At 39.9% G+C, this 14,023-nt stretch overlaps 1 protein-coding gene across 1 annotated transcript in view; it reads right to left on the reverse strand.

Moving 5' to 3' along the window:
* Window positions 1-2,050: 2,050 nt before the first annotated feature.
* JAKMIP1 (janus kinase and microtubule interacting protein 1) overlaps window positions 2,051-14,023 on the reverse strand; it is a 368,387-nt gene continuing 356,414 nt past the window's right edge. Inside the window, exon 20 of the mRNA XM_043544665.1 lies at window positions 2,051-6,364. The gene's annotated coding sequence lies outside the window, so the exon portion shown is untranslated. The remainder of the gene's footprint in view (window positions 6,365-14,023) is intronic.

Genomic DNA, 14,023 nt, shown 5'->3' on the forward strand with positions numbered 1-14,023 from the left:
TTTCTCTCCTGAGCACACTGATTTTTGCCCTCTTGGACTTATCAGTAACACTGGGAAAGGGTAGATTGTTTGTATAACTGGGGCTGGAATGTTAACTACTGATAGTGACCTGATGGTTGGTTGACTGACTGTGACAATCACAGGGGGAAGGAGTGAGATAGTTAGACACACATACTCCTATCTTTTCAGAGCTGGCTTTAATAGGAGTTGCATCATCTATTAATGCCCCATGCTATAAAATATACATCCTGTAAGGATTTCATGGGTTTGTGAGGAAATAATTAAAATTATTTCTAGGCTGTGACTTACTGAAATCCTTCTCTTGTATAATGGGCAGAAATTGATTTTTGTTGAGGGTAGCATCAGGGCTTATTGAGCAAGGTGAAAAAAAATAGTATTTTACTCCCAGGGATAATAAATCTTCATATTCAGTGAAACATGAGGTCAGTGTGTGTAATATTACATACATTCTGAATGTCTTCTTCAAAAATAACAGGAAAGTTCTCCAGTAAAGTGTAAAGGTGTAATTAATTTTCCTTTCCAATTAATATGCTAGTCAGGAGAGGAAATTAGACCTCCAGAAAAAATTATTTACCTTTGATTGGCCAATCAGGAAGCAGAGATGTGCATATTTTTCTAATCAACTCAAGGATGAACATTATCTTTTGCCAAAATCATCTAAAGTCACCAGGGATGTCCTCATTTGTATTTGTGACCTGTATGGTAAAGATTGTTCACTTTTATGGAGGTAAACAATACAAACTTTTTGACAAATCTCCTAACGTTTTCAGGTGAGCATGAACCAGGTGTTTTCTCTGGTCCAAAGTAATAATTAATGTACTATTGCACCATTATAAAATATGACACTAAACCAATTTGTGCTTTACTTGGCTTATAGCTTTAAAATAGGAAATAATGTTTATACTCAGAGAAAAAAATCCAGGACACATAATATTGTCAACATTGTTCATTGCTTTGAAATTAAAGTCCTTCATTAAAGTAAGCCTCTTGACATTTTATTGTATTAATAACTGTGTTCTAAATGCTCAGGTATTTACATGCCTACAGTCCTGTCCTGTCTAAATTGCAGCTTTGTCACAAAGTTTGCACAGGAACAGACCTTACTCTGAGTCACAATCTGATTCTCAGTTGCCCCCTCGGTTTGTGGGGTTTATCTAGAAAAGTGTGTGGTCTGATATCAGGTTGTTTAAATATACCACCTTGGCAAAATTCTCTTATTGATGTTGTTTCTAATCTTGTCTCAAGACATTTTGGAAAAATGAGGCAGAATTTAAGGGAACATGCACACTATGTTTCTATTAATGGATCTCCTATCTATATGTGTATCTATCATTAATACAAATGACATATGTTCCATTCAAAGGAGGCTAGATACCTGAGGATAGGCAATTGAAGTAACACATAAGCAGGTTTGCGTAATTTAAAAACAATTTTTATCTTATAAAAAGCCTGACTGTTGGCAAAACATACGTCAGGAGATCCTCAATTTTAATCTTAATACCCTTCAGCAATGAAGGCAAAATTCATGATCTTAAATGGGATTTTCAGGGTCTAAAGGCCTAGTGCTGGCTTCCTCTCTCAGGGACTTGGAAATCATGTTTAGAGTTCAGATATTTAAATCTTATGGGACTGTTCTTGCTCAGTGCTGGGCACCCTGCTTGCAGGGGCAATTGACCACATCACAGAATTGGGTCTATGGTGTTATTTTGAATCCAACAAATGTCCTATAATTAGATCCCCAAGCCCTTCAAAGACTTACATTCACATTTTGCTTTTTGTCAAGTCAGTAGTCTTATCCTGCTAACACTTACACTTGTGCTTAACTTTATAACTCACCATACATCAAATTAAGCATATGTATATTATGCACTGCAGGATTGGGATCTTAGTTCCCTAGTGTGCAGCACCAGGCTTTTAACTTTTCATATAGCCATATAATTCCCCGCCAAAATCAACAGCATTTTTTAGAGTTTTATTTATACTGATACTTCAAAAGCTCTATCACCACAGTGGAACGAATAACTAATAATTAAACAGTTTAAAGAAAGTTTTTAATTTAAAATATGCATACATTTGAATATACAAAATTATGCAAATTATACATTTAACTAACATAGAAAAATACATCTGGATAACAAGATAAAATGTCAACATATTTTACACAATTTTAAGTGATAGTTACAAATCTGTAATAATCATAAGGTAGACTTTGTGACTGCATTACAATTCTGTCCGTCTCCTCTCTAGTTACTTTGAAATTAACATATATGTACATTTAATTACATGAAGGAAATGTCCTAAAGTGAAATTCATTGCTGAAAAATGTAAACAAGATAGCTTCAGTGTAACACATCAAAATGATAAAAGCATCTTTTATGTCACTCAAGTGAACACAATTAGCTGTTCCGTTTTAATCCCCACTGGTAGGGGTGTCAAACTTTCTGCATTTATTTACAATAATTTAAAAAAGGATCGAGCTGTAACTTTTGGGTAATCTATATCAAACTATGAAGCCCACGTTTTTTGTGCATGCTTTGGCACTTTATCAAACTGGTTCTAATTTGTGTCCCTTACAATCAGCTTTTCATGACTCCGAGCTAACATCACACTTTTGTATAGATGAAAAGCTGATAAGACCTCATTCATATTTTGTGCATCCAAGGCTCTCAATTTAAATTTGGTCCCAAGAAGTGAGAAAATATCCATACTTTTCAATTCAAACAAATACTTATAAGTCTTTACTCCTTACTTTAATTTACACGGGCTTCATGCGTTCAAAACAAAAGCCAAAAGCCTTATTTATAAACAAGCTACAAAAATCTATGCCACACTGAATCTTGGCATTTACAGTGTAAGCCAAGGAGTGATATTATTTACACATTTTCCAACCCCCTTTTTTAGTCACAGGAAGCAGAACAGAAGATGACAATGTTGGAGGGCTTTAGTTTTTTCAGTCTATATCCATCATTGCCAAACCCTTCATTCATAATAAGTGAAATTCACCCCACGTAAGACCACTTAAGATCCATTTAAAACTCTAATTAGTGGTGTCTAGGGCCTTGTGTAGGCTTTCTGCAGAGGACTGAATTTCACCTAATATAGATTAATCTCTCTCTCAACATAGAAAAACAAATCTAAACAGTTCAGGTGCTGACATATTTATATTTGGAAATCAGCCGCTGCACATGTACAGTTACCCCTTTCATTGCATTTTACATTTACATATCATATTAACATAGCAAGAATCCATGTGACATAGTAAAACAATGATGAACACAGATTTACACCACAGACAGTAACAACTCTAAATCAAGTCAAGCCTCTATACCCTCCTTAGCTCCCTTCTCCTCTGACCACGTTGTCCCTGCTGTGCATAGGCAGTGATGATGAGTGTATGATATTTATATATCATATGTGCTGCACAAGTAAAAGACAGGGTGAAATCTTGGCCCCATTGAAATCAATGGGAGTTTTACCATGAACTTCAATGGAACCAGGATTTATGCAGCACATCAGAGCTAAGCTGAACTTTCTTTGTTGGTTTGACTCCAACTTTAACATTCCTAGTTTGCTGATAATGACTGATACCATGGATTCCAATGGTAGAATTTGAATTTGATGTTTTAGTTTTGTATCCTACTTTGGAAACAGCAATAGATTTTATAACCTAGGATATGTAAAGGGGCAAAAATTCCTGCCCATAATATAATGGCTACTGATTTCTAATGCAAATATGTTTGGAGTCCAAGGCACAATATGTCTTAAAGGAATTCTGCTGAAGCAGGAAAGAGGTCTGCACAAGTTACTATACGGTAATCCCAAAGTCTCTTCCCCCTCTGGCTCCTTAAGGCACTAAAGGATTTCCAAAGGATTAGCTGCAAAAGCCAACATGCACTTGTTTTTCCCACCAATGCAAATTCAAAATACTAAAATCCTTCATCTACATACTAGAAAGACAGGTAGATTTATGAAATATAGATGAGAATTTCCACTTTTTAAAGGCCACAGACAAATATCAATGCTGCCTGAATAGGAGGGTTATTTTGAGAATTATATTGTGTGCATAAAATATTTCTTAGCCAATTGTATTAGCATACATTTAACATAATTATCATTCGGTGATTCAATCACTATACTTCCAGCATCTGTCAACTGTGTTGGTGCAAATAACAGAATTCAATTTTCCAAGGTGATATAAGGACCATTGGTTGATTAGAAATATGTCATGAGATATATTTTTAACATCTTGTAATGCTGTGCACAGTAGAGTGTATGGTAATAAGGGAATTAAGAAATAAACCATATTTTATATGTAAAAATGTCCAGTGTCAATCTGTGTATTTTGTTCAAAGTGAGAGCAAAGGGGTATATTTACATAGGAGGACTTAGTAGCAGCATCTTAACATTAATTGCAATTAATTTGGTCAGAAAAATATTGTGCATATAAATCAAGCCAACCAAAGTGCCCAGTTTTACATTTTGAGAAGCAGTTTACCATACACAAGAAAAGCAGCACCTTGTCAAATACAGATAATCAGTAGCTGTTCCATTTCATCCTGTTTGAATTTAGCAGGTCAGCCTACTAGAGAGAGAGGCAAAAATAGTTCCTTTGTCCTGCACAAAGTTTGAACGCATTTCAAACTGAACAGATTCTATAATAACTAGACACTATTTTTTTCTGCTCACCACAAGGAAACTGGAAATTAATCTTTATGCTCCCTGCCTGGTCTAATCACAACCCACAAACTCACATTCATAGCTTTGCTGCTTTATCATAATCATTTGCGTTAAAGATGAGATTTCAATTCCAAATCTTGTGACACACAGAATGAATCCACCCATCTACTAGTTTAATGAGTGAATAGTCTTTTATAATACTGGAAGACAATTTTGATATTAGGAGGTGTGCAGTTTAAGAGAGGTGAACGTGGCATGTGCCACAAAAGAAACATAGCACAATCATTTTTTACATGGAGTGAATGGCTTAAGGCCTGAGACACTAAAAAATGGACAAGTTCATTATCAACATTTATATTTCGTAGTGGGATACTGGTCATAAATGCCAGGAAACATGCATGATGTCTTAGTTTAACACTTCATTCAAAAATAAGAACGAGGGTCTAATTGTATGCATGTTTTGCAAATGATATATGTGTTGCTTCTCTTCAGGTGGTAGAGTATGCTAATGGCAAGAAACCCACATATGACACCAATTTATTTTAAGAGCGCTTATTAGCAGTTAAGCTTCAAATGTTGCCATGCCAACTTGTCATCTCTTGATAACCATAATCTAAAAATGCACAAGAAATTAATCTGAGATGGGCTTCCTTATTTTATTAGCCTTGTACCTCCCCCCTTCAAAGAATTTCTGAAATTACTGGGAGACTAACCACTGTAGAGATCAGCACATTCTAAAGGTTAGCTCAATTAAAATAAAATAAATGAAAGATTTCAAAATAGTTATCAAAACTGACAGTGCATTACACAACAAGGGGGAAGTTACGTAAATTAGTACCCAATTTTGCTCCCATTCAAGTCAATGGGAGTTTTGCTATTGACTTCAACAGAAGCATGCATAAGCCATTGAAGTAGGACTGTAAACACTCATATGTACCCTTACACTCCAGTCTCATGTGTGCAAGTACATCTAACATATCTGCATCTGCAGATAGATACAATAATATGTGCTTACCTATTTTGGACGCATCAGTGTGTGTTCTGCATGCATTGTTACCAGTTTGTGGGCGCACACACAGGACCTGGTTCAGCAAAGCACATAAGCACATGAGTAATCCAACTAAAGTTCAAAGGGACTGCTCACAGGATTGAACGTAAGTATGTGCTTATGTGCTTTACTGAATTAAGGCCATAGTGCACAATTCTTCCAACTTCTCAGTGCCTACAGGTCTGGGATGAGTATGACACTTACTCCAGTGGATGTTGAAGGCACTCGGCACCTTGAAAAATGAGTCCATCTACTGCCATATCCTGAGAGGTGCTATGCACCCTGAACTCCCATAAAAGCCAGTGGGATTGAGGTCCCATATGACCTTCATATATGCAAGCTCCCTATAACCACATATGTAGGCATCCAAAGGATGGGATTTGAGGAAAACATGAGAATTTCCTAAAAATGCATTACAATATTAAGATTCTGTAAAAGATCTATATTTAATTGGATTGCATCACCAACTTCCAGTGAAGGATGAGGGTCAGTAAGTCATTGTGGCTTGTCAGTTTTTTCCTTAGCAAAGCAGCTATGGAGGCTTCCAGACTAGAAACACCCTTTGTGATACCTTCAGCACTGCATTGCTTTTTCTTTTCATGTCTGATTCGTTCTTCCCTGCATAAAAAGAAGGAAAAATACAAATAAGTAACTATAATGCTATGAAATAAATATGCAGCTAGAGTTCCACATTTTATTTATACAGGGATGTTATACAAGTAAGGCCAAGACAAAACATTTGATAATAAACTTTACATTAATTCTATTCTTGTACAGCATGTCTTGCCATTCATAGGACTTATAAGCTCTAGGCAGATTATGATCAGTGGCAATATTGACTGGTTTGGAGACAACACAAATACACTGAAAATGGAGTTATCCTGAATACTTGCATTCTCTAGCTGATTCTGGAAGTTTTAGGTTAGGAGACTGCTTCTTAACCTTGCCTGGATCACTACCCACTTTTCCCTACCAGGGCCCACTTAGCAATGCAGGAAGAACAAGATGGTCAATCTCCTGACACCAGTTTGCCATCTCCAAATTGAGATCTCCTGAAGTAGGATTAACTGTGTTGAAGATTTTTAAGTGAAACTCACCCCTATGCAGCAGGCTAGCACAAATCCAATGCAGCACATAAGTCTCACTTTTTAAATATTCAAAATGGGGAATATTTAGGACTTAAGTGGTTCATAGGCCTTGAGTTGGGTCCATTAGTGCTGAGCAGGTGGATAGTACTGATTTTTGGAAGTACAGGTGCCCTGCCCTCACTAGCATGACCTCACACATATGGTGCATGTGAGGTCTCAGTGTGGAGGACACCATTTTATTCTGCAAAGTGGCATCCTCCATGGGGCTGCAAGGAGGATGCCATTTTGTTTCTGTGTAATTGCTGGAATGGCATTCCGGCCCCACTACACCACTACTATTGGGCGGTCACATAGGCTCAGAGTAGCACAGATACGTAGGAACAGTGACGCTGAGCATTACATTACCCAACTTTTAGGCATCTAGAAAATTACAGGAACATGAAGCAATCCACAAAGCCTTAGTTAGGCACGTATGCTTTCTACACATTGAAAGAGGAGAACTAGGTGCCTTAGACTGCAATTCACAAAAGCCAGCACAGGAGGCAGCCAATGGGAGATGATGACGAGGGGCACCTAAACCCCACCCCTCTCATGGAGACAGGCACCTAAATCCAGGCTGCAGGGAGGCACCTACCTCTGCTAGTGATTCCCCTCTCCTGAAGTGACATGGCTTAGGCACTTAAGCCTCTTCTCGTGAGAATATGTGTGGCAGGCACCTCACATCATACAAAGCAGCTAGAGGAGGTGGTTTGGGTGCCAACCTTATAACTTTTAGTCCAGTTGTTAGATTACTTGCCTGGGATGTGGAAGATACAGTTCAATTCCCCCCTGCCACTTGATGGGGAGAAAGGATTTGAACAGGCTTCTCCAAACTCTAAGGAGTGTTTTCTAACCACTGAGCTATGGGATAGTCTGATGTAAGTTACCCTCAATCTCTCCTGTTGAAGCTGTTCCACTATGAATAAATAATTAAAGAGTGATTAGTCTCATACAGTTTAAGGCCACAATATACTATAGCCTAGTGGTTAGGAAACTCACCTGAAAAGTGGGAGACCCCTGTTCAAATCTTTTCTCCCCATCAGGCAGAGGGGGGAATTGAACTTGGGTCTCCCAAATCCCAGTCAGGTACCCTAACCCAGTGGGCTAAAAGTTATAAGGTGGGCAGCACCACCATATTCTCCTCTGGTCAGACTTTGAGTGGGACCTGATCCAGAAGGCAGTCTATGAGCATGCCTACCAGATCGGATCCTGCATGTGAATTAGGTGGCCAAGTGTCTATTTTCCTTGGTTCATGAATTGCTGTGGGGCTTAGGCAAAAGATAGGTGTCTGGATGCCTAGCGTGAGGTAGCAGTGTCTGTGCTCAAAGGCAGAAATTTAATTACCTAGGGAACTTCTACCCTTACATACTTAGGTGCTAAATGAGTTTAGGTGCCTACAGAGTTTGGCGGGAGTTTTGTGAATCGTGGTGGACCTTAAAACTGGGATTTAGGCACCTAAACACAGATTTAGATACCTAAATCTGGAGTTCAGGCACTTAAGTACCTTTGGGATACCAGGTCTTAGTGCAGTGGAGTCCCCACCTACCTTACACCTTTGAACTCCATCTTGGGCCCCTAATAACGCATCAGCTGAGACTTGCTTCCCCCCCATGCCAGACACCTTCCTATTGCCTTCCCAAGATGCCTTCTCCTCTCTCAGTGCAAAGTAAAGCAAAGGCTGGATCTAGGCTATAAACAAACAGTCTTTGGGACTGCTTTCCTCTTAAAGCACACACAGGCTTTTGGAGTTCCTTCTCATCTCCAAAACAAATAAAGCAAAGCTGGTGAGCAAGTGGCTATGAAAACACCGTCTTTTGGGGCTTTCTTCTCTTCTTTGGATTACAACCTTTCTGGGAAGACCATAGTCAAACCTAGAATAAATAAAACATACTTACAATATCTTAGATATTACAGCACTCACCATCAGCAACTACCGAGAGATGTTTGCAACTACCAAGAGATGTCACCATGCACCCTGATATCATCTAATAGATATTTAGTAATTATTAACCAAGAGAAGTATCTGATATCTTAGTGGCAGAGCCAGGCTAACATTTTGAAATCAGTCTGCAGAAGTATTTTTCATTCACTTCCTTTTATACACAACTAAAGCCGCTCCACTGTGATCTCATCATTATGCGCAGGACCAACCTAAGGATTTGGAGGAGGATCAGTCAGATGATTATGTGGCCCTCTTAAAATTTAGTCTCATTTTAGAATATAAAGGGGTTGCTCTGTGGGCTGCTGCTCTTCAGAAGCAGTGCTCAGCTGTTTGCACAGGAATCAATCACAGTTGCCCACATTGACTAACCCTTTTAAAGGGAAGAATGTCTAAACAGGACTGGGAGGTCTTGGTGCTTCCATGTCCAACATATTCTATTAATCTCCCTTCAACTATCACTGTTTTCTCTTTTCTTTCTACTGTTTTCTTTTTCTCTCTCCTCTTTCTTTTAATAGCATCTTGTTCTTTTCTCTATCATCTTCTTTTTCACAGTCACTCCATCCTATGTTGCATAGCCCTGTTGCTCTTTCCCATGAAACATTGTCTATTTCTTCCTTGATTCTCTTATTTTGTTCTTTTTGACCCTTTTGCGTTCTATCTTTCTGGAAATTCTGCTGCTCACTTATGCTCCATTCAATCCCTGCTGATCCTTTTCTCACTCTAAGCAACAATGGCAACATATATCATTATTATAGTGCTTTGCAAATATTAACTAACTAGTCCTCACAGCTGCCTTGTCAGACAGGTGCTGCATTTTTGTACATGGTTTGTGGAAAAGGAAAGATGTGTTTAATGGTGCTGTTTTATCAAATGCTAATGCTGAATAAACATTTGCAAAGTGGTTAGGCACACGGGTGTAGCTTTCAATCATAGTACTCAGGAGCTGGCTGATTTCATATTATAGAACAGAATAGCTTCCTAAGGATCCTAATATTTATTTGTACTTCTGATGTGCTGAAAGCTACTGGCTCCATATTCTTTGTTTGTGCTAGTGCACATTCTTGGGTAATGACGCAAAGGCTAGACTCTTTCTTTCACATCCCAGTATAAGGGCAATCAATTTCAGTCACCAAAATACGGAACTGCTAGTGCAGATGGTCATTAAACAAGACCTGTTTCTCTGTGACATTGAAATCTTGAAGGAACTCTTATAAACTAAAAGATAAGATTGTGCAACCTGATCCCTGCACCCCTTCAACATCTTGGAACATTGCAAGAGGGACATGAGAGGATTTAATCACAAATAAGAAGTAGGATTATACCACTGAACTGGACAAAATAATGTTTTAACAAGAAATCACAGGATTAATAGAAAGATAAGAATGTCTGATGCTGAATGGAAACCTGGCTCTGCTTGGTGAATTTCGATATTCTTCAAGAGGAGTATATTTTTACATAAGGATTATCTCCACAATATGCTTGGGATTGGTATTTGGATTATTTCTCTCATAATAAAAGCTAGGGGCAGCTTCCGTTTGCTCACCTGACATTCTCCAAACCTTTAATGACCTTTGTGTTTGTGAACTGTTTGCACTTATTTGCTCCAGCTGTTCCTGCCCCTCCTCCCTCAATGTACTATATCTGTGAAACATTTATAAAGATGTTTTCAGGAAATTTGATGTGAAAGGATGTCGACATTCCATGCCCCTGAAAATGTCCTTTCTTGTGGAATTTCAGATGAGTGACTGTGATGGGGGCCACTTACCTCTTGTGAGCACCTCCTGCTGGCCGGGTGTGTGCCTGCACTCCCTGCTTTGTGCTGCTTGTCTGTGGTGAATCCCCCTGGCAGTTAACTTCTTGAGCAGGTTTTCACTGACTCAGCCCTCTGGCCGTGTCACACACAGGCCATATGTATGCAACAAAACAGTCCAGCAGGGCCTATCATAGTACCCTGCTTGTTGCCTGCCTGCCAGCCACCCTGTCTTGGGCTCAGGTCTCAAACTGTTCACAGGGCCCATCAATGTACCTTCATTTATGGTCAGCCTCTTCTGGGCTCACTGTAGCATTGTCCCTGCTCTGATGTGGAGCAGTGCCTCCAGGGCTTCCTCTCTTGTGATCCTTCAACTTTGGTGGCCAGTCTCTTACCCAACTCTCCAGCTGAGTCACTAGGTCAGTTCGGTCCCCTTCTGGGGGATGAGGGGTTATCAAAATCAACAAATGTTGACTCTCTTCTGGGCCCTCAGCCCCTTCTCTGGACATGTTTAAACTCCCTTGCTCAGAGCTTTGGCCACTCCACCTGTGGTGGGGACCTGGGCCCGCCCACTACTCTGGGTCCCAACTGAGGAACCTTACAATTAGCAGCTACTTGCTGCATCCCTTTTAATTCTGTGCTGCTATTGTTCCCTGGGACACTTTTCCATGGCTGCAGCTTTACCTTAACCCTTAGGTCAGAGCTAAAGATCTCCTTTGCATGCCAGCAGTCAGTCAGGATCACTTTCTTTGCTCCTTTGATCCCTGCCAGTAGCTGGTCTGACCAGGTCGTGGAACCAGCCAGGAGCACTGTCCTTACTCCTCTAGCTCCAGCCAGCAACTGATTCTGCTCTGTCCCGCAGCTCCTTTTATATGAGCCTGCTGGAGTCTGATTGGTTGCTCCCTGCAGCCTCTTTCTAATTGGCTGCTTCCCCCGCAGCCACTCTAGGCAGCCTGGAGGACTCACCTTCACTGCTCCTTTTCTGGGGGTGGGGTATGACTGCAAGGCTTCAGCAGGGGGCCACTGACACTAGTTCAGCCCCTCACAATGGTCTTTCTTTTTTATTCTTTATTTTGAAACATGCACAAAGGCCAATATTGCTCAAAGTGGTGTTAGGAAGGGGATGTGATATCAGCCAATCTTCCAGCTTTGCCTTTTCTTTTTTTTTGGACCAGGTGATATGTGGAAGCAGGTAGATAGAGATACATGCTGCAGAATGGTGTTCCTAAGGGCTGCATCTACACTGACAATTTTAGAGAAATCTCCCTACATAGTACTGGCAAGTATGGAAGTGACAGTTGAGACTGGCCAGCACTGATTTTAATGCTTATAATTCAACCCTGCTCAGAGCCGGTCTAGCCAACATGGTGGTAAAAGAGAGTAACTGTTCTACACTAGCATTTAACTATTGCTAGCACTAATTGAGTAGGATCAGTGCTCGTGCACTGGTGGGAGATTTCCCTAAAATTGTCAACGTACATATTGTCAGCGCTCTTGCCCAGTGTCTGTGTGCAATTCAACTTCCCAAAGATGAGCCAGTCCGTCAACATGTCTGTTGCAAGGTATATCTACTCCACCGAGCTCTTCAACTCAACAAATGAGAACAGCAGTAAAATCAACACTTTGCACATTTGCCGGCTTTGCAAGAAGGCCATAGAGCGAGTATGATGGAATCAAGGTCAGGTGGATAGATCCAACACACAGTTCAGCAAAACTCAGCAACAAACACTACCAGAAGGAGGATTAAAAGAAAAGGGAGTATGTGCACAACTGCACACCAAAAGGAGCATCTGCACAGCAAAGCTGTCTGTTCCCAACCCCCTCTCAGAGTGTTTTCAAAGCATTATTGATTTTTGGAATTGTGCATGGCACACACACTCATGAGACTTCAGGTGACGGCTAAATACCTCTTCTCCTTGTAGATACCTATAAAGATAAGGCTTACTTAGGATCCTAAATGATGGCAAAACACAGAGGCATGCTTTTTTTTCTGACTGTATCAGAGAGGACAAAGTGCAGCCACTCCCTCTGAGAAGATGATCAAAATGGCTTCTGCTGACCCTTCCGAGTATGTGAGGTAGGCTCAGCTCAGCAGTAAACAAGAAAAAAACAGCACGTGAGTCTAACCATTTCACTTCCGCCGTGTGAGCAATCCCAGCAAAAAACTTCCAACTTGGGATGCACTGGAACGCTGCCTCACAATGTTCTCAGACACTTCGCACATTTAGGGCCACATTCATCAGTACGCTCCCGGTGCTGTGTGCTGCTCTATGGATAAATAATACCCATAAACCCATCTTCAAGCCAGGTTTCCAGCTGCTTTATGTCACTAGAGAGGTACAAACAGACCATGACATACCAGTGCATCTGGCTCTTTATGTTAAGCATTGGTGAAAATAACACTGCTGTGACACAGTTTTGAAGACACAAAGGCTCAGGAAGCAGTTCACACTTCCTGAAGGGCAAATTTCAAGTATTATTAATTTCTAGCTGAAAGTGCTGCTCAGCTCTAGCTCTAGCTCTGCCCTTCCTAAGGACTAGAAATTCCTCTCACTTTTGTACCCTCTAGGCTCTACTGGTTTCCATGGCACCACTCCTGATTTACACCAGTGTGAAAGGAGAAACAGGCATTAAAGACTTGTGCACCTAATGTCATTTACTAACAGATGCATTGAAAACTCCAAGGGCAGAACAGATATTTCATGCAATACGGCTAACAGAGCTATATTCAGGCACTTTTCCATTTAAATTGCAGAAAAGCAAACTTCTATGTGGCATTATCTTAGTAGAAAAAGAAAAAGATGGTAAATGATTTCTTCCGTGTTCTAGGGTATTTTCTAATTCAAAAAATCTTTGTTTGCAATAAATATGATGACCCATCAATGACAAAATGTACAGTTGCAAGAAAAGTAAATAGAACAAATCTGTATTTAGTAATGAAACAATGGGAATGCTCAGCAGCACTTCAAGAAACTGTTATGTTACTAGTGGCTTATTGATATTTATGAAAACCCTTTGATTTCTGTGTTTGAAAAAATCAAATGGTATTCCATGTACTCTTTTCATTAGTGGCCTGCTGTTCTTAAACTTCATTTCTAATTGATGGATTCATGGGAGAGCTCAAGATGGGCTGATTCTCATTAAACTGCAGCAGAGCTGTATTGATCCCTCTTACAAAGGACAACAAAGCTTGCTTATATTTCACAGAGATGCAGAAGCTTTCCCAGTTGCATCCATGGAAAAGAAAAAAAGCATTGCAGTTGTTGAAATTGTGGTGAATCAATTATCTTTTCCTTTATTAGCAAGGTGTAAGATTATTATCTATTTTCATTTTAAAAACTGCACAGAGCGTAAAGTTTATGGACCTGGTTTTACACTGCTTTCCTCTAGGTATATGCCAGTTTGTTCCCATGAAAACAACGTAGCTACACTGGTGTAAAACTGGAGTAAAGCAGTGG

This window comes from Chelonia mydas, chromosome 4, assembly GCF_015237465.2.
Source record: "Chelonia mydas isolate rCheMyd1 chromosome 4, rCheMyd1.pri.v2, whole genome shotgun sequence".
Classification (NCBI taxonomy): domain Eukaryota; kingdom Metazoa; phylum Chordata; order Testudines; family Cheloniidae; genus Chelonia; species Chelonia mydas.